The sequence below is a fragment of the Sinocyclocheilus rhinocerous genome, unplaced genomic scaffold, assembly GCF_001515625.1.
Source record: "Sinocyclocheilus rhinocerous isolate Xijiao unplaced genomic scaffold, SAMN03320098_v1.1 scaffold435, whole genome shotgun sequence".
NCBI lineage: Eukaryota > Metazoa > Chordata > Actinopteri > Cypriniformes > Cyprinidae > Sinocyclocheilus > Sinocyclocheilus rhinocerous.
In genome coordinates this window covers 248,121-259,192 of record NW_015630023.1, presented here as the reverse complement: position 1 = coordinate 259,192, position 11,072 = coordinate 248,121, and the positions used below count along the sequence as shown (strand labels likewise).

The 11,072-nt window shown below is 38.9% G+C and overlaps 1 pseudogene; it reads right to left on the bottom strand.

The window, feature by feature from the left end:
- LOC107739654 (guanine nucleotide-binding protein G(I)/G(S)/G(T) subunit beta-1-like) overlaps positions 1 to 10,816 on the bottom strand; it is a 19,014-nt pseudogene extending 8,198 nt beyond the window's left edge.
- Between the last annotated feature and the right edge of the window lie 256 nt (positions 10,817 to 11,072).

Genomic DNA, 11,072 nt, shown 5'->3' with positions numbered 1-11,072 from the left:
GCCGGCTGTCGAGGACGCACTCAGGACAGTTCAGACATTGCGGTGAATCAGAGGTAAAAAACTATATAAACGATATTTACATCAGTGTATCGTCACGAGCCGCAGAGTTTAATTTGGTTTTGTTTGTGTATGTTTTTTTGACTCTCAAAGCCGTGATTCCCATCCACTTCCATTATATGACTGACAGACTGCAACGGTTTGAGTTAAAAATCTTCGTTTGCGTTCTACTGAAGAAACAAAGTCACCTACATCTTGGATGCCCTGGGGGTAAGCAGACAAACATCACATTTTCATTTTTGGGTGAACTATCCCTTTAAGATATTCCATGATTTTGCCAATAAAATAAGGGAATTTTAAATGAAAATAGAAATGGCATGAAATGAGCATTACATTTCTCTCTCTCCGAGAGAACCGTCTCAGTGAAGACTGAGCACTTCTGCTCTGGAGCGTCCTGATCTCACTCAAGGACAAGTGTGTACAGTGAATGAACTGAACATTGTGTAATTATAAACGTTCTTGGTAGTTACAGCTTCACACAAAGTTAAGTTGTGAGACAGAAATAGCAGCAGCAGCTCATCTATGGAGATCACAGGCACTGAAATGCAGAGACGCAAAGACACTTGGGTTTAATCAGGCCACCTTAACATTTTTACAGAATAACAATTAATTATGATATTTAATTCCACTAATATATTCCACTATATATCTTATTTAGATTGATTTATTTGTTGCGATTCATTGAAGTAAAAATAACACGTTAGTGGTGCTCAAGACCCTGCCACGCCACTCACATAGATGTCCATTACATTAACAATGATTTGTGAGACAGTTTTGGACATACTGAGTCTGACTTGGCTAGGCTGGGAGACTGTGCATTGCTCGTTTTTCAGTAATAAGTTGCCTGTAAACTAGTGGTCAGATTTACTGCTTCAGACTTTCTTGAGCGCGAGTACAGAATGACACGTTCAGTGTGTGATACCTGTGAGACATCCGAGGCACTTTACATCCAGCGTGCACCGGGAATCCATAAGAGCAGGCTATTGTTTGTCTTTTTAATGGATGTCAAGGAGGAGAGGATGCATTGACTTTAGGGAGGAAACAGCTGATCACTTCTAATCTTTAACATTTTGCAATTAAATATTACTTTTGGAGTTATATTTGGAAATAATAGCTGGAAATATGACTATTTGAAGCTTCTGCTTTTCGAACACAGAAGTGTGATAAAGGCCTATTATATGTGACCCTGGAGCACAAAAGCAGTCTTAAGTCGCTGGGGTATATTTGTAGCAATAGCCAACTTTGTATGGGTCAAAATGATCAATTTTTCTTTTATGCCAAAAATCATTAGGATATTAAGTAAAGATCATGTTCCATGAAAATATTTTGTATATTTCCTACCGTAAATATATCAAAACTTCATTTTTGATTAGTTATATGCATTGCTAAGAACTTCATTTGGACAACTTTAAAGATGATTTTCTCAATATTGTGATTTTTTTGCCCCCTCAGATTCCAGATTTTCAAATAGTTGTATCTCAGCCAAATAGTCATATCCTAACAAACCATACATCAATGGAAAGCTTATTTATTCAGCTTTCAGATGATGCATACATCTCAATTTCGAAAAATTGACTCTTATGACTGGTTTTGTGCTCCAGGGTCACATATTTTGTTTAAATAAAATGATGGATATTATTAAAACCATTAAGAGCTTTTGCACACTGACATTACTTTCAAGACAATTTAGCTCCAATTTTCATTACCGTATAAGGTGACCACACATCCTTTTTTTCTTGGACATGTCCTGGCTGGGATTTCTAAATTACCCAAAATGTCCAGGTTTTGGCTTGGTTTCTTATTTTTTTGAACTTGCTGAAGATAATGTCTGAAAAGTAGTTTAGTAGTAGTAGCAGGCATGGTACATCATTGAACAATCATAGCCAAAAGCCAGACATTTTAGGCAATCTAGAAATCCCAGCCAGGGCATGTCCAGGAAAAACACTATTACTATAAAAAAAAATCCCAACTCTCACTACTGTAGCACAATAACCAAAATAAATACAGTTCTTAAAGCTTCTATAAATCATGGTAGCATATTTCCTATTGAAAACAGAAAAAAGTTAGCACACCTAGGCTCCAAAAGTACGAAAATTTAATGTGATAGTCTGATATAAAATTTTTGTGTTTTTGGAGCCTAGGTGTGTCGACTTTTTTTCTGTTTTCATTATTAATATATTTTGTCGAGCACCCCGTTTGAGAGTTTTTCCAGTGATGTGCGTGCTTTTGTTTTGATTTTGGTTTAGCATATTTTCTACTCCCAACGATGTGAGTTTAGGAGGAAAATGTGTTTAACTGTCATGAACATAAATGTCGCAATGAAAAAAAATCTTTATGGTCCTAAAGGCCCGTTCACACCAAGCACGATAACTATAAAGATAATGATAAAGATATAGTTCTAAAAATCGTTCTCAATATTAAAGAATAGCAGAGTCCACACCACAACTAAAACGATAACGATACAGAGGAACGATATCGTTGTGATCACTTTCAAAAAGATTTTTTTTCCAGCTGATAAACGATAAAAAATTGACAATCAATCAGAATTCATCCTGCTGTAAAAGCGGCAGACGCATGTGCGCTTAGAATAAACAGACGATATCGTTCGCTGGTGTGGCCGCTAATATCGTTATCTTTATAGTTATCGTTCTTGGTGTGAACGGGGCTTAAGACAGAGAATTTTCTTTATGGAAAACATGTTTTCTTTTGATTTTGCAGTCAATGTTATCCAGACATGTTTTTGTGTGATTGCAGACTCGGAGACGAAGCTGTTGTGTAGCCTATAAAGTGATCTTTGCCAAGCCGATCACATACTGCGTGCATGTGGCCGAAAACCATGTCTGGTCAGTTCATCAGCCTGCTGGAGATCACACAACACGACTCCTCAGCACTATTAACACAGATGAAATGACACAGCTGCACTAGTTTACGGCACAGGGCTCGACGGGATCACCTTGAGTCAGTGCCCCAGTGCATGGCGTAGATCTTCGCCAAGTGTCCCCTCAGTGTCCGTCTAGTGCGCATCTGAATCCGCCCCACAGGCTCAATATTGGCTGTGATCTGCCAGAAACACATGAGAACAAAACCTAGTTCAAAAGACACCAACTGAAACTCCATCCGAACACAACAACATGATTTGAGAAGTGACGGAGGTTTGATGTTTAACGAGTCCTACCTGAGAGAGGGTGGCATCCGCACATGCTTTCCGTGCATCCTTGAGAAGAAAAACACAGATAAAGCCACAAATACAAAACCTCGGACAGAGAAGAATCTGTCTCGGAGGACAGACATGCAAAAGAAGTGTCATAACCAGGCACCACCAAGAAAGCCCACAGTATGCTCTGCAGTTTTTGTGCCAATGAGCTTTTCCTGTGGTTGAGGCTATGCAGCATCACATGACTGAAATATTTCAGAGTGCCTGGCAAAAAGTCTTGTCCTTTGTCACAGTTAAGATAAAAACTAGCGCAAAAAGACTAGCGCAGCCCTGGTTATGACACTGCACGTCAATGTTCGAGTAAAAACAAATTAGTGAGGGAGTAGCTATAATGAGTGAATGTGCAAGGCTGTGCTGATAAAATCAGATATGGCAATTCTTTTGTTGACAATATTGTATGAACACACATAAAGTGGCTCTCAACTCGTGGGTTGCAGGTCTGTTCTGACAGCAGAGAAAAACCTAATCGAATCCAACAAACCATGTAATCATGCGTGGTCAGGTTACAAAGCAAAAAGCCTCAAACTTTTGTTAACATCACGGTCCAATCAACCTCCACAAATTGAGCCATGGGTTAAATTCCCAATGAACAGCTTACAATTAGGGCTGGGTATCGATTCAGATGTCCCGATTCGATTAGATTTCGATTCGATTCTCGATTTTTTTTTTATTACATTCAGTGAATATAGTTTTAATACCAATGTTATTGATATTTCTAAAAAGTGAACAGTAAACATCAGTTTACAAATGGTGAATTAATAAAAAGAAATTAAGCCACATGCCTGTATTTTAAACCTATTCTTTTTTTTGTATGGGTCCTTTTTTAAACAATAATAGGGCCCTATAAAATGTTCTTAATTTTTCTGGTAATCAGATGAAGGCATAAAACATATTCAGATATCCCGATTCGATTTCGATTGTATGTGATATGACGGTAGTTTTCTCAAATGAAACCGTATAATGCTAATGAAGTGACTGTCAGAGCAGCTGGAGATGACATTCGTGTTCATATCATCATATAGTGAGACGGCAGAAGCTGAAAACTCCGCGAGCGTCATCCGCGCTTTAGTATGTGTGTAGTAAACAAAAAAGTGCACCGCACCATCCGCCGTTCATTCATTGCGGAAATCATGGCCCTTATGCGTGATATCAAATGCTTCCGCAGATTTATAGTATTACTATAGCACTTCACCTGAGCATTGCGAATCACGCACATGGCCATGATAAGCGCTGAATGAATGACAGGCTTTCTGTTGTAACATCGCGCAAGGTAAATAAGGGTGACATCTAGTGGAGAAGACTAATGATAAGATTCACGTTAATCAGATCTTGTTTTAAATGTGTGCTGAAATAAATACTGGAAAAGATCAATTCGTGGCTTTTGAGAATCGATATCGAATCGACGTCATTTTAAAAAACGATTAATCGGAATATCGATTTTTTTTTGCCCAGCCCTACTTACAATGCAAGTCGCATTGAGTGAAAGCACTTAAATATAAAATGGTAATTTTCCCCAGTTTTCTATACTGTTGGTCAATGCACAGTCAGTTTAATATATTTCAATATTAATTTTCAAGAACATTTGCATTCACCTCGAGTCTCTCGAGAGCACTTTCTGCAGTTTCCAGTGCCAGTTATCGAATTGTGACGTGTGGCAGCATATGGTCTCATAATGTGTATCGAATGTCAAGAAAGTGTGTGTGATGTTGTGTGTGCAACGACTGACTCTGATCTGGTTTTTCAGCTGTTCAGCCTCCTGACGTAACTGGTCGAGTTCGCTCATTTTCTTCTGCTAGGCGATGGGCTTCACTCCGTCCGCTCACTGGCACTCGCACTGATCTGAAACACACACACATATCATTTCTCTATTGGTTGCATATTATTAAACAATTGTACATTGTGGGGAATTTAAACAGGACACATTTAGAGACGCATCCTCCTGGAGATGATTTCAATTTGCTGAATTGTCATCAAAACACATTAACACCACATTTCAATACTTCTGTTGAACTGCTGGGCAAACCCTCTGCTTTGAGCAGCACTTCCATCACTGAAACACCAGCAACAGGTCTGTATTTTGGGCATAGTTTTGCATGATCTGGTGGCACAGGACACATCCGATGTGATCGCCCCATTACAAACCTGCATGATCGGAGTGCGGTGGACACCAAGTCAGCCTCATTATACAGTGCTTCTGACTGGTCGTTCAATCACTAACACAACACACACAGATATCCCAGCACTGCTGTGTGTGTGTGTGTACATGCACAAACACAGCTGACATCAGACAGCGCTATAGTTAGAGCGCCGTTACCACTGGACACAGCGAGAAAAGACATTTCCAACACTAATGAAGGGATGCGAGCATGTCTCTCTCTCCGCCTGTGTTCTTGCCAACCCGTGAAGCCGTTGCTTAGCAACAGTGTTGTGCAGCGAGCCTGTGCTAAAGATCACCATTACTGCACGCCTCCCGGCAGCACAGCATCACACAGCTACACAAACGCTTCACGCCACAGCCGAGAGCAGCTAATCACATTACAGTAACCGTGAATTAGATCTTAGTTTGATCGAATCTACTTCCAACTCAGGGCTCGCAAAATCGCTAGCCCGACGTCCCAGGGCTATTGTGTTTTCCAGTCGGGCTACCAAAATGTATCACCGCCCTGCCCGACGGGCTATCTTGAACAGTGATATTAAAATTTGTTCCTTGATTTGCGTTGTTCACTAGCTTGTAGGGGGTAAAACAGATCATAGTTGATCGTTTGTTTGCACATGTTTCGAAGTCTTGCCGATTTAAACATTCATGTGTTTTAAACCATTCACGCGCATTCGGAGCTGCACGCACTCATTCAAAGTGCGCACAGAGAGCCGCGTTTCAGACAATGAGCGTACACAGAATTGATTCCTCTTTTGCATATCCTTGCATCTGTCTCAGCAAGTATTCTCGTAAACACAGTCGGTTATGTCTTAAGTGAACGTAAACAGTGGAGAAAGAAATCTCAAGTGCATCATTATATTGGATCCGTGCATTCGGTCTTAAAGGGGCAGCAGCCTATAAATACCTGCTGTTCCATAAGCGCCACCTGCTGTCAGAGAGTGACATTTGCTTCTCATTCACAAAGCTAAAATCAGACCATTCTGCTTTTGCTTCAGATCTCGAAATTATACAATCTAATTGCAATCTAAATAACATGTATGCAGCATCTTTGTTTGGATCATGATTAAAATGCAGTGGTTGCCTCTGATTTTAAATGGAAAAAGTACAGCCAAAGCCTTAGTTTGTTAATATGAAGAGATTTATTTTATTTGTAATATTTAATTATTTGATTTGGGATTTGTTAAAAAAATTCAAGTTAGTTTTATTATTTGACATAATTCAATTTCACAAAGAAATGTGGAGCATTTTGTTGGAGTAATAATAAAAGGACACCTTTTCATTTATAATTTGTCTTAAATCTCATTTTGTTAAAAAGAAAAATTGTGAGAAAATTGTATTGTGAAATCAGTATCGTGAATCGCATCGCATCGTGAGTTGAGTGAATCGTTACATCCCTATATGCTACTAGTTTTTGCTGTGGTATCAAAGAAGTATTCTGTTATTTAAATAATAAAGAACCATTTTTTTGCTCATCTGCAAAATGATCTGATCTGTTACTCAAAATCTGATATGATAATGCAATATGATCCGAACCGTGGGTTTTGTGATCCGTTGCACTCCTACTATCGTGACTTGTTATTTGAAGAAAAAAAGCAATCACTGAAGTTTTGCTGATTTGATTTGATGCTGATTTGTCCGCAGTGAAGTTCAGCCAGTGTCTTTTTTTTTTTATTTATTCGGGCTACTTAAATTAATTTTGGGCTACCAAAATCTGAAGAATGTCTGCCCGAAGGGCTACCAGTGATTTAGAAATTTTGCGAGCCCTGCAACTACACAGCAGGAATCATACACTGAGTATTCACCATCTATTTGTAGGGACTCCAATGCTGATCTATAACTAAGCAACATCAGTTTTTTTTTCCCCAGACACTAAAGTGTTGTTCGCATTTAGCGATGTACTCTTAATCTCTGTATACGTGCAGTTTGGTGGTTCTCCCACACACATCCGCGCTTCAAACACCTGTAAAGGCCTGCTGACACCAAGACAAATGTTTGGCGCGATAAACATTTGAATTGAAATGAACTGTTTAGTCCGACGCAAACATCTCTTTTCTATTGCACTGTGGAGAAACTGGCCAACCAATGAGATTCATTCACGTACCCAGAGCTGCTGCAGTTACATAAAACTACGACTTGGTGGTGCTGACAAACTGATTATTTTGCTAAGCAACTGTAAATAGCAGAAACCGTAAACTCTCGTTTCTGTAGTCTTGTATTTGGTGTTGTTTGATAAACATCATAGCCAAAAATCATGTGCAAGACTAGTCGAGTAAGCGATACTGCTGCTGCTAGTTGACTTGGAAATACCATTCATCCATTCATTCATTTTATTTATTTATTTTTTTTGTGTAATTTTGTTTTGCTTTATATTATTACAAGGCTCCATTTAAATCACCGCCATGCTAATGTTACATTTTAAAATGAATTTCATTTGACCTCAGCACATGGGTTTTCTTTGTGTCACTCGCAGCAGGCTCTGAGAAATACATCTCCACTCAAATGATGAGCAAGGTGAGGGGGTATTTTGACTGGGAAGAAAACGGGAAAGTTTTGTCAAACTGGCATATATGCCTGCTTAACTACGAGGAATAATACAAGCATAACATTCTTATATCGGATTAAAGGGGAAATGTCACGAATGAATCTTACTTGACAACAACAGCTGCTATATCAATACCCTAATAAATAGAATAGTTTGACATGTGCTGACTTATCCTGCCTCACTTTTATTTGAGCAATTCTGTTTATAATAGGCTATTGAGTTTGTACTAGGGATGCACCGATACCACTTCTTCCAGAACGAGTCCGATACCAACACTTTTAAATTTTTGTCACTTGCTGATACGGAGTACCGATACCTGTATTTTTGAGTCATGTTAATTGGATTCATTTAGCAAATAGATATTTCCTTCAGTTATTTTTGCACCACATTATGCCCGTTAAAATGTATTGTACAAGCTTTTGTTACTTATCATATTTCATCTTTAATTTAATAGCACAGTGCACATTAGAGCTGCTCCACTGCAGTGGCACAGTAACGTAATCACAAGACGTGTTCCTGTTATAATGTAGGGAACCACTCGTTTAACAAATCTTGTAACAGCGATGTATATATTTTCTGAAATGCAAGTTGTTTTTTTAATCATCTGAAACGTGCTGCGACATTTAATTCAATTATCGTCAAGCAAGCAAAACACATCTGTATTGGCGCAGAAGGACAGACTCGTATAGCCTACAGCATTTCACACAGGCTGCTAGTTTCACGTTCGCTTTAAAGTTGTGTATGCTTGACGTTTAAAATAAATGTTGTTTATAGTGAATGGTCCTATAATGTTTGTTTGTTTTATATTTACAATTTCGTTTTAATCCAAATAATGCATGTGCTAAGTGAGCCAAGTACTCGCGCTCTCTCGCTCTCTCTCCTTACGGTCAAGTAACTTTAGTAAGTTGTGCATTGTTTCACTTGCTTTTGACATATCCGACTAGACTAAAAACATGTACAATGATCATAATGTAAGACAAGCACATTACATGTTATATGACCTATTTTTAGCAACATTTAATCTGGGATTTGACTGTTTAAATTAGAGACTGTCTTCCGGGGGTTTATTAGATTAGTCGCTGACAAATCTTTCATTTAAATGTTCATGAAATTAGTCGTTGCACACATCCCTAGTGTGAAACGAAATAGACTCTGCTTTTGTGCACTTTCCCTTCGCACGTCTCCGTCATTTCCATCTCTCTCGCGCTGCACAACTGAGCTGCGTTTAGCAGGTGTGCGTCAGCGTTGCTGTGCGGCAGAGACGAGGACGGTTTCAAACTCTTTTTTCCACTGAAACTTTGATGCGCATCGTCTCAGTTTAATACGTGAACATAACAAAAGATGTGATCGCAAAACAATCAGAAAAAAAGGCATTACATGCAAAGTCATAACATGTAAATATATATAGTCGCCAGTGGTGACCTCAGCAAAAACTTCACTCGCAAATTAATATTTTTGGTTGCAAATGCAACCGTTTTAGTCGCAGTCTGGAGCCCTGAAACCACTTTCTGTTAATCGCTTAAACAGTGCAAGTAAAACAGTGTTCACATCTATATGATGTTTCAGAAAGCTGCTTTCTGTAAAAACCCTGGAATAAGTGGTGTATTCACATACAGGGTCAATGCGAATATCATGACAAATTGAACGTGATTTTTTTATTGGTCCATTACGGTCACTAAAGAAAGTTTAAGACTGGTTTCATTATCTTTTCTCAACTCTGACTTGTCGGTACGAGCATCAAGACAGAGATGTTTTATTACAGTCGTGGCCAAAAGTACTGGCAGTGACATGATCTAGAAACAATGCGAATGAACACCACAACAGCTTAAGCAGCAAATTTAGCAAAACACTAAATTTATGTCACTGCCAATACTTTTGGCCACGACTGTAGCATCTCATTTAAACAAACTTTGCTCCAACTAACTTTTATCACTCTGATATGATCAGATATATATTTCAGTTATTAAAATATTTTAGAACTACAGGCAGGTAAATATTGTGGTTTACTTCTTATATATGTAGTCACACTGCTGCATGTAAAAATAAATCAAATTAGTAGAAAAACTCTGTACAGAACATGCCTTGATTAGATTTTGACTTTTTTTTTTCTTTGAAATAAATATTCAACCTAATTGGCAACACACACACATATAATATTTTTCTTTAAACAGGTACAATGCCTTGCCCTACCCATTTAAACAATTAAAAGCCATGACAAAACCATACCGTACCCTTTCTGTACTTCACCGAAAGAAAGAAATCCAGAGGTAAAAGCTTGAATTATATGGGTCAAGAGTTGGTTGGGTGATCAGAGAGAGCAGAGGAAAGTGTGAGTGGACACAGACATGGACCTCGTCCCGTTCTCAATGTCACTCCTGTAATCCAGGGACACAGTTGATTCAGCGCGTCCGCACAAATCCGGTTAACACCAAATCTGCTGATGAACTCTCCTGCTGACCCAAATCCACTGCCGACACTTTCACTCGCATCGCACGTCAAAATGAACAAGAACATGAAATCTGACCAACTTTAGTAACTAGTGTGAATCTTTGAGTGATCCTGCTGCATTGACACACTCCAACAGAAAGACTACTGTAGTAATATCTCGTCTTATTCAGCACAACTAGCTCTAGTCACCACACAATGTCCATCTGAAGACGAAAAGCCATTAGAAGTCCTATGCTGCCAAAAAAGTACATGATTAAGGTCACAGTTCCTGTCCAGACCTCAAATTACCATTCCCTCAGGTGTGCCGTCTAGAGTAAAGTAAAGCCTTACCTGGATTCTGTATTCCCAGACAGCTCCTGTGTCTCCAACGGCCAAAGACCTTCTGAATGTGTAAGGATAAACGAAACTCAGGAAACTCAGATACTTTGATCTCCTGAGAAACAGACAATACACTGGCACCTTCAAGACACCCCACAGAGGGGTGGTGCAGGAAACGCCTCTCTCACATATGCATCAGTGCCTTTTCATCTCCTCCCTCCACTGGATTCACTCAGAATGGTCAATAGTAGAATGTTCTATATGAATGCAAATAAGATTTACAGTCATGTTTGGTTTCATTTGAATAGTATCAGGGCGAGTGGTACAATGGTCTT